Raw genomic sequence first — 18999 nt, 5'->3', positions numbered from 1 at the left:
GAAAGAAAGAACGAAAGAAGGAAAGAGAGAACGAAAGAAAGAAAGAAAGAGAGAACGAAAGAAAGGAAGAAAGAAAAGGTATGAATAAAAATGGCCATGCCAATTGCAAGACTATCTCTTTAGATTACTACTGTCACTTGAGGGGCAATAAAGCTGAACACTTTTAAAATTGGCTTTCTAAACCAAAGATGGGTTGAATGTGTGTCATCGGTATGATAAAAAGTAGTTTGTTTAGTTACTAAATCTGTGTCATTGTGTGATGATTGTGTCGATGGATGTCTGACGAACAATGCTTATTAAAATGTAACGATGAACAATAGGTATTGCTACAATAGCAATATAACTTAGAGGATTCTTAACATCGCCTGCCATCTTCAGTTGAAAGCAGAAAATATAGAAATAGTCACATAAAATCCATTGAAAATTGTGTGACATTTTCAAAGAGATAAGAAACGGTAATAAAAAAAAAGGGAAGGATGGAAGAAAGAAAGGAAGGAACAAAAGAAAGAAAGAAAGGAAAAGAAAAAAAAGATGAGGGAAATTAAACAATTTGTGTGCAAAAATGCTGGGGGACTTTGAACGAGGAATATATAAAAAAAAATGAAGTATTTCTGTTTATCATTTTATATATATTTATTAACATTTAAAAACCTAGTGGTGGTGGTGGTGGTGGTGGTGGAGGTGGTAGTAGTAGTAGTAGTAGTAGTAGTAGTAGTAGTAGCAGCATCAGCAGCAGCAGTAGTAGTAGTAGTAGTAGTAGTAGTAGTAGTAGTAGCAGCATCAGCAGCAGCAGTAGTAGTAGTAGTAGTAGTAGTAGAAGCAGCAGCAGCAGCAGCAGTAGTAGTAGTAGTAGTAGTAGTAGTAGTAGTAATTGATGTTGTCACGCAATTGTCACGAGGCTGGCAAAATGCTGGTAATGTACTTAAGAGTTCGTCTTTCATGATATTTCAAACCAGAACTGAATTTCAAATATGCTATCGGTTAGAAACTTTAGGATATCAATGGACACATACACATGCACATGCGCATGCGCACGCAAACATACATGAACACGCATAAGTATATAAGTATTGTATATATGGGCGTAGGAGTGGCTGTGTGGTAAGTAGCTTGCTTACAAACCACATGGTTCCGGGTTCAATCCCACTGTGTGGCACCTTGGGAAGATGTCTTCTACTATAGCCTCGAGCCGAGCAAAATCTTGGGAGTGGATTTAGTAAACGGAAACTGAAAGAAGCCCGTCGTGTATGTGTATGTGGTGTCTGTGTTTGTTCCACTGCCATCGCTTGACAACCGATATTGGTGTGTTTATGTCCCCATAACATAGCGGTTCGACAAGAGAGACCGACAGAATAAGTACTAGACTTACAAAAAAGAAGTCCTGGAGTCGATTTCTCCGACTATAACCCTTTAACGCGGTGCTCCAGCATGGCTGCAATCAAATGACTGAAACAAATAAAAGCGTGTGTATATATATATATATATATATATATATATATATATATATATATATATATATATATATATATATATATATATATATATATATATATTTACAGCCCTAAGGCTTTACGTTGTATTTGTATTATCATTACCTCCGCCTTAGCGAAGGCGGAGGTATTGTTTTACAGTCGTGTTTTTTTTTGTTTTTTTTGTCTGTGGACAAAGAACCGCTGGATGAATTCGGATGAAACTTCCATGTATGTTTGACCTCGCGACTGGCACGAACTGATTAGATTTTGGGATCGATCCAGTACCGCATAAGGATTCTGGATTATTTTTCCTGCTTTTTTTTTTTACTTAATATTTGAGATCGGTCGGATTCATTTTTAGTATTCCCGTTTGTGAGAGAACTTAAGTTTATTTCAGATATTCTCATTTTAAAAATCATTTCTGCCTAATCGTTGAGAGCACGTTAGCGTTGTGTCGAGTCATTTGAACCCCTGCTGCGTTTGATGTGGGTTCGCTCCATGTGAGTCTTGTTATTGTTACGTTGTTATTGTTAAACTGTTATATTACTGAATCGTTAGATTCATTGTTACCTGATTTTTTTGTTTTTCTTCCCCATTTATGGGTGAAGTTGTCGATAATATTATGGAAAGTAAACCAGTACCAGCAGGCAGTTACGCTGCAGTAACTGGGAAAAGTCTAACAGCAGATATACTGCAAGTTAGAGAGGTTGAACTGAACGAAACTAATTTCAAGAAGAACAACGAACTATTGAGAAAGGAAGGAGACAGCCCGAGGCTGACGCCGCCTAAGGAAGTTATAAAGGAAAAAAAAAAAACAGAGAGAAAAACAATAACATATAGAACGCTGTCTATTGCAATAAAAAGGGTGGAAATAGCAGCAGGGGAGGCGGTCGAAGAATGCTTGAGAGAAGTCAAAGATTTAACGACGTACTACACCAGAGGAAAGAGACACGGTACAGTGGACGTACGCTTCGTGAGTGAAGAAGAAGCGATAAAAAAAAAACTCCACTGTGCCTTTCAGATCAACTGAGTGGGTGCTACTACCAACCTACTGTGGCAAATGTGCGGCCAGTGTAAGGATTGGTAGATTGCCTCCAGAAATTAACGAGGCGTGGCTGGTGGCAACCATCCTCTATGATACAGAGGAGGACACCCAAATACTGAAAATTACAAAAACTACGGAGGTGAACTGCTAGGGATACGGACTGGAGGTATCGGTTCACATAAGTTTACCAGACCTCCACAAAACCGTAGAGGTGTTGCCGGACGAGAGGAGGTTGAGAATTGTAGTGGAAGAAAGACCTCCCGTATGCTATCAATGTGGAGTAAGGGGACACATGAAAGCTAAGTGTCCCCAGAAACACGAAGAGGAGGAGATAGAGAAAGAACATCAAGAAGAAGAGGGTTCAACCGAGGAGGAGCAAAAAATGGAAGAACAGTATACAGTGGTGAAGAGGAAGAAAAGTAACACGGACTCACCATTAAAAAGCCGTTGGAAGAAAAGGGAAATGGAGAGGAGACGCAGAGTGGAAAACAAGGAAAAAGCGAACGAGCAAAGAAAAAATGAAAAGTCAACAAATGTGACAAAGCCGAGGAGCGAACGCAGAGACCGTTACCATCATCTAGCAAGGAGGAGAAAGTACAGAAGAAAAAGGGAAATGAAAGAGAGAATGAGAGACATACAGAGATAGGGATACCAGCAACAAAAGAAGAGATTGGTGAAGGAAAACAGAGAGTGACACCAAAAGAGGAAAATATAAGAACTATGATACAAAACACAAAAAGTGTAGAGATGGAAAAGAAAGATTGCGAAGATGAGTAATTAGGATTAAATTGGCACCCGAAGAGTACAATGAAGGTATGAAAGCTGTTCTGCTGGAAAGAGAAAGAGGAGAACGGTTGAAGGAATTGTTTGGGGAAAAGATAGATGTGACAATGGTACAGTTTCGTTTTGATGAGTTACGGTGGTGGTGGCATTCGAAGAGTATTATTGGGGTATATGGTGGAAATAGTGATTTTGTGTTAATTTTTAAAAAAATAGTTAAACCAACAGATGCAAGACAGGATATTGAACTGTTAGTAAAACTTTATTTAAAAATAATAAATGAAACTGTCTGCTTATGAGGGGCAGGTAAGGCATTCCATCCTCATTCTTCATTGTATCCATAATTTCATTCGATATGTGTTTTTATGTACCCCATTGTATTGTTTTGTCTGTTTTTGTGTTGTCCCATCTTTATAGAGGCCTTGTGCCTAATTAAAGAAATCAGGACGTTGGTGTTGCCTTGGCGGAGGTTTGCGCTCTCTGAGTGCTCTTGTTATTGATTGCTGTCTTCGTGTAGCCCTAAGCTTTTATTCTGTTTATTGTTTTGTCCCCCATCCGTCCACGAGCGGTCACGTTTCGAGCCCGTTTCGTTTTGTTCTGTTTAGGTCCCATTCCTGGCAAGTTTCTTGTCGGTGCCTCTAGAGTGGAAGCAATATTATCGATAACGGCTGAAATTGCTTGTCCTGTGGGGAAGGGCCAAACAGGCAAGAAATATACCAGGATAAGCTTTATTTTTCTAATCTATAAGTTGTATTACCTATTGCTTCTGTGACATAAACGTTGTAAACTTAAGTTTTAACACACATACACACACACGATGTACTGATCAGTGATAGAAAATTCAACAATAAAAGTATTTTACGTGGTGAGAGATAAATACTATTTATTCAAAGGACACAATACATGTCTTTAAGTGTTACTAATAGTTTCATATGTTGAGAAATATCTCGAACATATTCATCAGGTACAAACCATATACCATAACGAACTTCAAAATAATGAATAAGAGAAAAAACGCGAAAAAAAACTGAGAAAGCAGCATATAGAAAATACAGAAGGTTAAAAAAACTGGAAAACGAAAGTCGGAAAATGAAAATACAAAAACCAAAATATGAAAAGTAAAAAAGGTGAAAGAGTTATCCTTAGACCTTTAAACTATAAGGCTGGAAGGATATCAACAAGTTAATCAGGAATAGGCGAAATTTTCCAGTTCTTCAAAATATATTTATACATATGCTTGCAACAGCTGAAAATTTCAGACCTAGTGTTCAGTGGAGAGTTAGGATCTTAGATCTGAACAGGATCTGCGCTCTTTCAGCTAAACAAAGCCTACATTTATTCGATCCATTAACATGGATTTCTCAATTATTTTCCACTTAATCACATGTGGTGTTTCGCCATCTTTCAAACTATATACTAGCCAACTTAGCAGCTTTGCTTTTGTCCTTATGTCGGAAGGAGGCTATGTGACCGGCGTAGCGATTTTTAAGTTCTCCTTCATATAATCCAATTAGGTCTTCTTGGCTGTTGTATTATTATTTAGGGTCGCAGTAATTTCTACCTCATATGATAGATTTAATATCATATATCGTTGGTCAAGAAGACGGGATCCTTGTTTAGTAATAGAGATGATTTGTACTGGATTGATTACTTTATAGTATAAGCAGTAGCAGTACTTTTTATGTAAACTATAAAACATTTCGAATGGTTCAGTCACAGCGAAAATGAAAATGAAAGCGGACTAAGCTTGCAGCTGTCTTTAAGTTACGTTGAAGCTAAGACGTCCGCGTAGAGAAAAAAACAACAACACATTGTAACTAAGTCAAATGGCAATATTTTGAATATGGTCCAATATGCTTGAGTGTCAGAAGCAGCACTGTCTCATACATGGAAGCACCTTTCTTGTGTGGGGTTTACGCTTTCTAACAACGCAACAATGAGATCTTCGAATGATTTGATTTTATTCTATACGTGGCCCCCTAATTGTCGCAGCTGTTACAAGAGAGATAACCATTTCATCATAATATGAAGCAGTATTAGTAATTTGGAATTGAAATTAAGGCGATATTAAGAAAATGTGCATAAATCACATCGAACCTGGTTTCTCACTCCTAAGGTATAATGTAAATAATGTACATAATTCCTCATCTCTTAAATATAGAACTGTATTTCATTGTCTTTAGAAATCATCAACATGACATGGAATGGAAGCACTCCGTCGGTTACGACGACGAGGATTCCGGTTGATCCGAATCAACGGAACAGCCTGCTCGTGAAATTAACGTGTAAGTGACTGAGCACTCCACAGACACGTGCACCCTTAAAGTAGTTCTCGGGGATATTCAGCGTGACACAGAGAGTGATATGGCCGGCCCCTTGAAATACAGGTACAACAGAAACAGGAAGTAAGAGTGAGAGAAAGTTGTGGTGAAAGAGTACAGCAGGGTTCACCACCATCCCCTGCCGGAGCCTCGTGGAGTTTTTAGGTGTTTTCGCTCAATAAACATTCACAACGCCCGGTCTGGGAATCGAAACCGCCATCCTATGACCGCGAGTCCGCTGCCCTAACCACTGGGCCATTGCGCCTCCACAACATGACATAACCTGCGACTTATTAATTAAATACATGTCTAATTAGTGTATTTGTGAAGCGAAACGTTTCACATTCATGAAGCGAAACATTTTATTGAAGACGAAAAGTGTCTGCCTGGAGGAAATTCTTGGAATGTGTTTCGTTCTTTGCTTCATTTCTTAATAGAACATTTTATGGTTCAGAATCAATAGAAAAGAAAGTTCTTATTGTTTTCCTACAGAATAATAACCGTTTCAAGGAATTCCACTTCGAGAAAATGTCTCATAGTAGTTTCAGTTTTTGTTGCAAACAACTTAAGCCGTTTCCAATATATTCTTTGAGATGTAGACATTCGTTTCACGCTTTTATTTCTAAAAAATAATCCTTTGTGGATGTAGTAGAACAGACATCTATTCATAAGCGCAAACGCCTCGGCCATTGCCAATAGTTTAAAATGGATTTTCACGAATCCACAACTAAGATTTTCTCAAATCCATGTGGTCCCCTAACGCGTGCAGCTATTACACTGAGGACAACCAGTTCATCACAATATGAAACAGAATTAGAAATCTGAAATGGGAATTAAGAAATCACAAGGAAAGGGATGCATGGAATTCACTTTATTCCTAGATTTCATACTCATCCCAGTACGTTCATCCGTGACATCGTATATATATGAGCAAAGTCGCGATTGTAATCGCAATCTAACGATGTTCATGAGTTTCCCAATCACATTAGTGTTATGAGAGAAGAAAAATAGCTTCAAGCTAGAACTGAAACTATGACACAGACTGGACTCACTAATTGTTTACCTGTTACCCTCGGACTCTTTCTCTCTCCATTTTCAGTAATTTCGTTTATTATATCATTTAATTGTGTAATCTGTACCTTAGGGCCTGAGCACTGTGGGGTGGTGATGAAGTGTTAGGAAAGCGCTGGTTCAGATCCAGGTTAAACACTCTCAATTCATTTACAATACCCACCTGTATTTATTAATGTGGTCAAAGGTCCACCGAGGGACGATCTCCTTCTCGCAATACACGTGTTTACCAACGTTTCGGTGATGATCTCTTACACATTGGTGATGATCAGTAAGGAAGATGACGATTGTAGAATAAGTGGTGGTGGTTGTGGTGGCGGCGGCAGCGGTGGCGGTGGCGGCGGTGGTGGCAGCGGTGGTGGTGATGGTGGTGGTGGTGGTAGCAGTAATGGTGGTGGCATGAACGGTTGTGAAACTAGGAAGTGATGATACATTAGCAGTGCTGGTATTTGTTGTAATGGAGAAATTGGTAGCAGTGGTGGTGGTGGAAGTATTAGGGGTGATATTATTAGTAGTGATTGTTATGCTATTATTGACAGTTACAGTGGTAGTAGTAGTAGTAGTAGTAGTAGTAGTAGTAGTAGTAGTAGTAGTAGTAGTAGTAGTGGTGGTGGTGTTGGTAACAGTGTTACGATGATGATGATGATAAAATATACCATCACCGTTCCATGTTCCCACTGACCATTGACCACACTACCAGGACCACATCCATTGCTACCATTCTGTCAATGGAATTGTCCCGTCTGTGATTCTCTTTTGTTAGTAACAAACAATGTAGAATGGCTTATTTTTCTTTTACAAACTCTGCTATCTACATTATCATCACCAACTCCATTGTCATCATCATCATCATCATCATCATTATCACACTCATCTTCACCATCAACTTCACCACATCATCATCATCACCACCACTACCATCATCACCATTATTTTTAACAATACCATCATCAACATCATCACTATCATTATAAGTAACAACACCATCATCATCCCCAACATCAGCATCATCATCATCATCATCGTCACCCTCGTTATTATCTACATCATCTTTTCCTTCTAACTTGTTATTTCTCTTGTTCTCCCACTCATTGCTTTTCTTTTTTTTTCTATTTGGTCTGTTATTTCTAGATATTTTTTATCATCGATATAAGAAACGCGTCCTCCTCCTCCTCCTCCTCCTCATCATCATCATCATCATAATCATCATCTTCATCAACTTTATTAATTTAACTACTGTCAATTACACCAATACCATCTAAGCCATCACCACCACCACAACCACCATCACCATCACCATCATCCTCACATCTACAATCTCATCATCAATATCGTTATTTTCATAAAGCATTGAGGCTTTCTGGAGAAGAAATCATTTTAAAATTATTATTATTATTATTATTATTATTATTATTATTATTATTATTATTATTATTATTATTATCATCATTATTATTATCATTATTATTATTGCTATTATAGTTGTTACTGCTGCTGCAACTCCTATTATTATTACCAACATTGCTATCATTCCTGTTGTTGTTGTTGTTGTTGTTGTTGTTGTTTTCATTATTCTAATTCTTTTTTTTTTTTTAATTCTTCATTTCTGACCGTGGCAATAACACAAGATTTCAAGATTTTAATCAAATTTATTAATTTCATTGATAAACATCTCCACAGATTATGGAGCAAGATATCACTAACAGCAACAACAACAACAACTATAAGCACAACAATGACTACAATAACAACAACTGCAATAAGAACAAACATAAAAAAAAGAAAACATCCATTAGCTTCATCGAAAATGTTCAATTAATAATTAACTTGATTGTAAGTCTTTGAAAATATAGAAAAATGTAAATACAAATAAAAATGAAATATAAAAGAAGTAAAAATAATATTTCATAAAAAAATTAAATAAGCAAGATTGGTTATTTATTATAGAGTTTATTTTTTTATCGTACTCCCCCCCCCCCCCACACACACTTCCTTTATGTTTTCTTTTGTTATTGTTATCACTTTTTGAAACTTATTTTCAAATTCTTTATCAGAGGAAGATTTTGGAAATGATAACAAAATTATAATAATAATAATAATAATAATAATAATAATAATAATAATAATGATGATGATGATGATGATGATGATGATGATGATGGTTAATTCTTTGAAGAAACTCCCCTTAATTTTTAAAATTCCAAATTAGATTTTAATAGACCTTTGACATTCTTTTGATCATTTCTTAAAATCTTTCAGATATAAAAAAAATAGGAACACAGAAAAAAACAAAAAAAAAAACAATGAAAATGTAAAAAATTCAAATAATATTAAAGATGATAATGATGATGATGATGATTCTGTTGTTGTGGCTGCTGCTGCTGCTGATGTTTATGGACTCAGAGAGCAAATATGATAAATAAATAACTGAATTTTCTTTCTCTTGCCCACTTCCTTCAAATCTGAATCATAACTTTCTCTCGGTTAAAAAAAAAAAAATTATGATTTTGACCTCATGGCCCCAGGAGGAATAATTATTTTGGAGAGAAAGGAAGGCAAGAGGAAAAGATTGGGTTTGTTTTAATGAAGAAGGAAGATATAGAGAGAGACAGATGGATAGAATGAGGGAGAAATAAGTGAGTGGAGAAGAGAAACTCAACACTTGAATAACAATTTTCATTTGTTTATTTATTTAAAACATTTTATGCATACATGGGAATATATATAAACCCTTGGTACAGTAAATGATGTATCTTTTGACCACTAAGCTTCTGGACATGAATACACAATCCTCCCACGCATAGCCTTTAATATTTGATATCCATAAACACACATGAAGAGATATAAACTAAGGCCATTAGGCTGCTAAGGAGACAGCAAAAAGGATTTCCTTCACCTCCTCAAAGAACTGACCGTTGGATTGTTAGACTCTACGTAGATCAGCATGGTGATTTCCAGCTTGTTGTCATGGCACAAGAGAAGGAGGCTCTCATTGTTGTACAGAGAGAACAGGTTGTAGGGCAGACCTAAGGCCATGAATACGCTGCGATGAACATGAGGAATGTTGGTGCGACACCAGTGCAAAATCACCTCCCTCTACAAGTCATCCTAACAAGACGTCTGCATTGGCTGGGTCATGCTCACCGTCGTCAACCAGGAGAATTCATCTACGAAGCAATTGCCCCAGCACCCCTTCAGGGTTGGCAAAAGTGAAGTGGTGGACAACGGAAAACCTGGCTGATGACAGTCAAGGCTGGTCTGGAACCCAACCTTGGCCCCCATATCTATGGCGTTTGTTAGCCTCAAATCGCCAGGTCTGGTCAGCTTTTCTAAGAGATGCTGCATTGAGGATGAATGAAGACAGCTCAACCCACCCTGGGTGAATGCTGTCTCAAGACAAGACAGGACATGAATATTCTGGCACTGGCTCTGGAAACACCCAACAATCTCTAATCACCCCTCATTGTGAACACACACTGAATAGCACTGTCATAATATTTCTTTTAGCAAAATACAAGTTCCAGATCCTACGAAGGCAATGCTTCCTGCCTTGGTCACTTTCCACCACACATTTGGACACACATATAAACACAATAGCCTACTTACCAACCAACCTACTGTAGATTCATACAATATCCACTCCATATGTTAAACTTTCATGGTTTATTTCTCATGTCCACACCTGAGGAATAAAATGAAGGAAATATTTTATAACGTTACTCATATTTCATCACTAGCACTTTTAATTCATCTCTGCAAGAACCCATGTATAACAGCCCCCATGCTAGCTCCACTTAAGAAAACACCCATACCTTCGTCATGCAAAAAAAGCACTCATGCTGGCACCATATCAAAGTGTGCCGATGCCAGCCCTTTGTAAAAAGAGCCCAGTGTACTCTGTGGCTGGCATTAAGAAGGGCATCCAGCCATAGAAACCCTGCCAAACCAGACGACTGGAACCTGGTGGAGTGCTCCAGCTTGCCAGTTCCTGTGAAACCATCCAATTCAGATGTTGAATGATGATGATGATGATGGTGGTGGTGGTGGTGGTGGTGGTGGTGGTGGTGATAAATATGCATTCACACACACACAAACATACACATGTAAACAACCATCACTTTTTAAAAAGTGAACTCCCAAGGCCAGTGCTCTGCACAAGGAAATCTCAGCTGATCACTTGAGATAGAATCAGGTGCACCCTAAATAACTAACATAAAGGTTTTAATTGAATTAAAATTACTAAAATTTAGTAAAAAAAGGGAACTGGCTGAGAGGTTAATGTTATCTTATGATGACACATGATTTGGCATGAAACATTTCAGATTTTACCCAGTAACAGATTTACACAGAAATATGTGCATGACCATAGATCTCTAGATTTCTTTATAACTTTTCAACTACATCTTCCCCATTAGTATAAAGAAGATAACGGTTGGAAGATGTTGTAGAAAAATATTGTATAAGAAGACTCTCATTGCTATACTGAGAGAAGACAGTACATAATGTATTCCCTATTCTATATGAATTGGCTTTACATATTATCTCCCATTTTAGTTTGCAGTTGATTTCTTTGGATTTTAAACCCCAAATATATTTACTTAAGCCTGTCGAATTCATTAATTTTTTATTTTTAAAGGAGTTCAAATGCTGCGCTATCCAACGTACTTTCGTGAAACACGGGTAGTCTTATAAACGGAAAATATGGGATTCAGAATAGATATAGTTAGTATAATATTTAATATTTAACATTTTATGGAGTGGTCAGGTATAAAATCTTTCAGTGTTGATTGAGTTGAAGGTGGTTCTGTCTCTAAAACAGCTCTGAAAACACCAAACAGTCTGTAATGATCCTTCACGGGGATTTCACATATATAACACTGCTATAACTTCATCGCAAAGACCAAGTTTCTTTGGAAAATACTTAAGCCCTAATCAGTCATTATCAATGTACAAATCTCAAGTGCAACCCACATTGTAATACAGTTAAGGCCACACCAGAATGTTGAACATATCACAAGGAAAGTGCTACTGCAGCCACAAGAATCTTTTTGGTTGATTACCAAATTTTCACTCACCCGCATCCTATTCTGTTCCTTAGGCCCCAGATGCTGTTTCTTCTGTCTGCCACTTCTACTGTTAACATTTCTGAATTAACAAGCTGGATACCATTTCTACTGAACCTTTATTCTCACTCATGTTGTGTTTCTCCTCCTGGGTCTATTTATCTCTCATCAATTCTACAGTGACTCCCCACTTATGCCCAATGAGAAACCCTTTGCCAGCACAGTCCTTCCTCCACAAAATTACCACATTGTCCCTGCTAATGTTGACCCACACAGGCTCAAGCTGAACATTCTCCACACCCAGCTCATCAGTCTGCAAATAATGTAAGGGATACAGCTACAGCCCCTCTTTCCCCTTCTCACTTTTTATTTAATGAAATATAAATAACCACAAAATCAATATTATTTGTTAATGTCACTGCTATCGTATTACCTTTAACAACAGCATTACTTGTACAGCTAAAAACAACCAATGGGCAGCAGCAATGGCAGCAACTATAACAACAACAACAACAACAACAACAATAGCAATGATAACAACAATCCTACATTCACAACTTGGTCCTGTTACATCCTGACAGAAATTGTGTGAGGAGGACCAAACATAGTAACAATACCAAAGATTTTGTTGAATTTTGTTATGTACAATAGTGAAGGAGAGAGAGAGAGAGAGAGGAGAGAGAGAGAGAGAGAGAGTGAAAGAAAGGGTGTATATTGCTCAAGGTGGGAATCAGACTTTGTAATTGATGGGTGTTTAGTTGGTAAAACTGGTCAAACATCAAATTCTCTATGTAGGAAACAAGTTGCAACAAAATGTGCACAAACCTACGATTTCAGAGGTTTAAAGGAAGTCCTAGCCATTTGCACTGAACTATTAAACACAATTCTCATAGTGATGGGGTGGATTCTAGTGTATCAGAAACACGTACTAAAAAGGTAAAGCAGAGAAGCAAGCTCAAATGACAACAACAGCAACGAGGAATCTTTTATAGAGTTACTCAATCTGCTAGAAATAGCAACCAGATACCCTCAAATGTTTGCTGTTATTTAAATAGGAGGACACCTCTTTGAGTGACCCTAGGGTCAAATTCATTCCAAAAGTGAATGCTGTTGAAAGAAATTTGATCAATGGACTATGCAAGCAGTGTAGACCTAGGGCTAAATAACGATAGTATTATTAAATATTTAAAAGGTAATTTCAACAGCAGCAATGCACCTGCAAGCAAGCCACAACACAACTTCTGCACATCCCTCAGTGATACCAACATTTGAGATGTATGTTCCATTCATCTTTATTAGGCTTGTGTTGGATGTGATTCCGTGCTCATGATGTGATGTTGATTGAGAAACAATGCATCTAGATGTCTGTTTGTTTGTATTGTCCGAATGCCTTTTTTGAAATACATTCTTTGTTATATTAGTACTGAGTAGTCATCACTATTTGTTTGCTCTAAAGTTGTTACGCATAGTAATAAACTGGTGGATTCTCAGGCAGCATTTATATCTTTAGCGCTGTTGACAGCACCTGATCCAAAGGCACTTCTCAAGTATCAAAACCAGCTAATGATGGGAATACACATATCCGATGATCGTTTGGGAATTTCTATATCTCACTTTCATTATTTCGAGTTGTTCTTCATTCTGGTAAAGAAGAAGGTGTTTGTGGATTCATAGTTTTTGGGGGTCACTTACATTGGTCTCGGTTGATTTCCTTCATTGGTAATCTAGTTAAGCTTAAATAATGCTTAGATACTGGCATCCAGTTCTGGGGGGTTTCTCTTGCATATGTGTGTGTGTGTGTGTATAGACATATATATATATATATATATATATTGTATAAAAGATCGTGGGTAAGACCAAAACAATGCGAAATGTTGAATACAAGGTAAGTCTACATTAATTCACATAGTTGTTTTCTTGTGATTTTCCTTGCATTTACTTCGCATTGTTTTGGCCTTACCCGCGATCTTTTATACAATATATTCTACACAATGCTTCATAGTAACTATTCCATATATATACAGAGCGAGGAGGGAATTGGACAAAATAAAGTAAACACCTTGTTCAATGGGTGTTTTATCATTTAAGACAGAGGTGGTCCAGATTTGGGATCAATCACAACTTTAATACGTCGAGGAATTGACTTGCACAGGCTCTTAACGGTTACTAGGGAAACTGTGAACCAATCTAAAGTAAAATCTGCTTTAGCACTTTCAGTGACGATGCCATAGGGAAAAGGTTCCCCACTTGCCGCTCCAAAATGCACCATAGGTTTTTGATTTCCGGTGACTGTAGGGGTCCATTCAACGTTACCTACTTCAATTTTGTGCCATTTGTACCGATTTTGAATAACATTAACCGCGTGAGTCGGCGCATTATCGTCCTAAAAGACTGCCATCATCAGGGAATAATGTTTGTACTATAAAATGGACATGAAAACCAAAGTACACAGATAATTCTTGGCATTAAATTTGCCATGTACAACGACTAAGGGGCTAATAGAAATCCGTGATACAGCTGCTCAAATCATCTCCGGTTTGCTTCCATGCTTGACGGTTGAGGCCAAAAAGTTAAGTTTCAAGACTTCTTTGAACAGTCACCAGACATAAATTTGCTCCGAAATGGGAAGAAAAAGATTAATTAAGATTCATCAGAGAAGATGGCATTGTTCCGTTGAGTCATTGACTACTTCCAATAGCCTAGCCACCATTTTTTCGGTTGATGAGTATAGGAGAGATTTAGCAACTGCGACCTTTGCATGGTATCCAACTTTATAAATATTGCAACAAACGGTTTTGATTGACACGAGGTTGGCCAAGAAGTGGTGTAACTCTGCTACTGCAGTTTATGGCTTTTAGTCATTAATAAGTTTCACAGTTCTACGATGTTTCTCTGTGAGCTTTGCCTTTCGTCCAGAATTATGCTTGCCAGGGTTGGTTTTAGTTTGGTTTTGGAATGCCAAAATTATTTTAGAAGCTATAACTCTTGAAACATTAAAAAAAAAATTCAGCATTTTTTAATGACTGAAGGTCCAACCATCCGCGCTCCAACAATTTGTCTGCTTTGGAAATCAGATAGGACATGCATTTTCACTTATTTAAATCAAAATATCTGAAAGAGAAAAAAAAAGAGAGGCATATCATGAAGTACGAGGCATATATAATGCAAATAAAAACACATATAGAGACTAGAACATTTTGAGGTTGTCATATTGCCAATAGAAAAAAAATAAACATAAGTGGTATTTCCAGTACATATGCGTGTGTCTGTGTGTGTGTATGTATATTACATATTATATATATATATATATAATGTATATATACATACATGTGTATGTATATATATAATATGTATATATACATATCTACACACACATACTATACATACAAATTTGCGTACATCAAATATTAAGATTAAGTGATTTAAATAGATTTGACGCATTCATTATAAGATTATGTTCAGTCAACCATAGACACATGTACACAAACAATATATATATATACATATATATACATATATATATATATATATATATATAATATATATATATATATATATATATATATATTATAATATATATATATATACGCTCATATACATACACGTGCTTGTATATATACATATACACTCATTACCTTCGCTAGTTGGCGTAAAACCAAATCCACCCACCGCATTTCCTATATTCGCCAAAATTTCTAATTTTTATTGAATTAAGTTACCTCTATAATATATGCTACATTTTAAAAAACTTATATTTAGTCTATGAATTGCAAGGATAATCTTAGTTAGTCAAAGTTTTATCCCTGAGTTGTACATCTGGGACTTTACAATATTTGTATTTAGTATGCAGAACAATCTGAGGCATTTTCCCCCTCAGCTGGAGCACGCGCACACACATGTTGCAAATGTGAGAATTGTTTTTTTTTTATTCTTGTTAATGAAATCAAAGCCGAGGATTAGATTATGATTCTATAACGTACTTCAAGTACACGCATATACGAGTATACATACAAACAGCCACTCTTGTATACCAACTTATACAAGTATTGATAGAAACATAAACACACACACACATACACACATACATGACATGTGAAGTTTCCGTCATTTTCGACGAGTATTCCAGTTGTTCAATCTACTTGTACATCTGATTGAGAATCCCAGAGACACGGTTACCATTCGTGCAATCCGCATGAAAAGTCAGCGTGGTCATGTTTGACAAGACGCCAACTGTTCGGTGCAGTTTTAGTCTACAGTTTCGTTCACAAGACTTGGACCGACTCGAAGCTATCGACAAAAACATTTGCCCAGAAACCATTCAGAGCGATCGAATCCAGGGGCTCATGTTTTTGTAGGTAACTTTTGGGTCACTCCGTCATCGCTGCAGTAACTGAGAACCATATATAAATGCAAGTGTACTTGTATATAGACGTGTGCACACGCACACGCGCGCACATTTCATTAGAAACTGAAATTTCACAAAGCGTTACTCAGAGTTTCTCATTTCCAATTTCGACGATTATCTAATAATGGGATATATTTGAGACAGAGTAGAGATATTATGTTTTGATTGGATATATGTGAAACAGAAAAATGAAACAGAAGATGAATGTGAAACAGAAGACAATATAATCGTTCGATACAGAAGTGAAAAGAAGGAGAGGGGAATTTTCCTATTAAATCGTTATGCTTTATCAGCTAAGCAAAACATATGTTCTAAATTAATATATACAGTGCTTTCTGAAAGAAGAACTTCTTTGGGAAAATATAAAATACATTTGGTGCTGGGTACACCCATCGATTCTTTTACAAGAAATACAGGGATAACGTTTTTTTCCCCTTTTTTTCATCTGACCGAAAACAAAACTTTTTTTTACTCTTCTTGTTGTCAATTCCAATGAATTTGAACGATTCATTCAAAATTAGGGAGGAAGCGAGAGAAAATTTGAGAGGTTCATTCCAGAAGTTATTATTATCCTAAATTATTGCAAATTTGAAATATCATTACTATACAACTAAAATACTGACCAAACGACACTTTTTGCAGATTAAAGAGGACGTCTGTAACAGCATTTTGAACACACCCTGCTAAACACTGCTTGTCACAGCTGACTAATTTTCCGAATGCAGTCGGGACGTGAAGACAATTTGGAAGCTCGCTATGCAATAAATTTTTGTGTTAAACTGGGTTTAAAAGGCTACAGAAACTTATGAAATGCTCCAGAATGCTAATGGACTAACTTGTAGGAGCTGGGCATCATCTTGTCACTGGCACAAGAAGTTCAAAGATTGTAGAGAAGAGGTAAGAGACGAGAGAGGTGTAGGAAGTAGAGGGACATCAGAACATAATCGCAATTTTCTGGATGAAGAACGTCGGGCGTTTATAAAGACAATATGAATACGGTTTGGATTAGGCGTGGAAATTGTACAGAATTATTCATGAAGATCTGAGCATGCGCAAAATTTGTGCAAAATTTATTCCCAGAGTGCAGAGTGACGAACGGAATTAAAGACGCGTTGGTGACAGCAAGAAGATGGTTGAGTTCATTACCTCCAATCCAAGAGTACCTGAGTCTCTGGTACCCTGTGAGGAAAGCTGGATCTACTGGTACGATTCAAACGCCAAGAGTCACAGAGTGTCTAATGGAAGCATCCTAGCTCCCCCAGACCCAAACAGGTTCACCAGGAAGCTCAGGAGGATCCCCCTTTTCAACAGCAAGGGCATCATCTACATCCACTGAACTCTCTCTGGTCAAAAGATCTACAAATGGTACTTTGTGGAGATTTTGTGGGATTTCCACTCGGATCAGCGGAACGTGCCCCAAAGCAATGTACCAGTCCCCAGTTCCATTCTGGTAACCAACTACTTAACGAAGATGGGATCAAAACTGTCCCTCACGCTCCCTACAGTCTTTTGCATGTTCCCCAGACTGAAAGAGGACCTCAGGGCAAAGTCGTTTTGAAGTAAGCAGTGACAAACATCTTGGGCACTTTCACTTTGGACGACTTCCATGGAGCCTTCAACGAAGTGGCTGGAGTGCTACCACAGGTGCATTGAAACCAGAGTATCCTATTCTGAAGGAGTTTTGTACTTCTTCGAAATTAATAAATGTCTCCCATGAAAAAAGTCTCAAATTTTCTGAAATATACTTTGTACAATCAATTACTTCCAAACTTGAAGCTTTTCTGCTCAAATTATTTATTTACATTTATAGCCAAAATCTTTCATGCACCTGAGTAAATGTCCACAAAAGCTTATATTTTCAGGTAAGCAAAGAAATGATCTAAGTCGTTGTCAGCAAATTTAACATTTAAGCAATACAGTGGAAATATATAAGGTGTTACTGAAATGTAAGATGCAACTGTATATAGTTGGGGCCTAAATTCCAATGACAGAGAAGAATTATTTCTTTTGTTAGAATCCAGACAATGCATTATCGCAAGAACTCCAAACGGTAAAGAGACTGACACGCGCGCGGGCGCACCTGTCTGCCACGTGATACTCGTTCCGACTCCACTTCAACGCGTTGATACCAGTAATTGTGGTATCGATGAGCGACGGTCAGCAGAGTGAAAAGTGTATAGGACAGAGGGAAATAGCAACTCAATCTTGACCTAAGATTTCTCGGTCTAATATCATTTCCAGTCAAAAATTTAAAATTCAGGTAATCACATACATATATACATACAAACATACGTACATACATACACACACACACACATACACATACATACCTTACATACATACGTACGTACATACATACTAACATATATACATACATACATACATACATTCACACATACATACATACATACATACATACATACATACATACATACATACGTACACACATACATACATACATACATACATACATTCACACACATACATACATACCTTACATACATACGTACGTACATACATACTAACATACATACATACATACATACATACATACATACATACATACATACATACATACATACATACATACATACATGCGAGCCCTTAACACGACTATTCAATATGTCATTGGCGACGGGTGTTATACCTGCAGACTGGAGAACAGCGATAATCTGCCCAATTTTCAAGAAAGGGAGCCGCGAAGACCCGCTTAACTACCGACCGGTTTCCCTTACATCAATTATCAGCAAGATGTTCGAAAACCATCCTTAAGAAAAAGTATGATGCTCCACCTCCTAAACACAGCCTCTATCTCTGATACCCAACACGGCTTCGTGCCGAA

General features: G+C 37.2%; 1 long non-coding RNA gene across 1 annotated transcript; it reads right to left on the bottom strand.

The window, feature by feature from the left end:
- Positions 1-9356: 9356 nt before the first annotated feature.
- Positions 9357-12247, bottom strand: LOC118764937. The gene is made up of 2 exons (XR_005000776.1): positions 12186-12247; positions 9357-10371 (listed from the first exon to the last, which is right to left on the bottom strand). It is a non-coding gene; the product is annotated as an uncharacterized LOC118764937 (long non-coding RNA).
- Positions 12248-18999: the final 6752 nt, after the last annotated feature.

Source organism: Octopus sinensis, linkage group LG9 (genome assembly GCF_006345805.1).
Source record: "Octopus sinensis linkage group LG9, ASM634580v1, whole genome shotgun sequence".
Lineage (NCBI taxonomy): Eukaryota > Metazoa > Mollusca > Cephalopoda > Octopoda > Octopodidae > Octopus > Octopus sinensis.
Note: the sequence above shows the minus strand (reverse complement) of the source record. Positions and strands in the feature narration are given on the sequence as shown.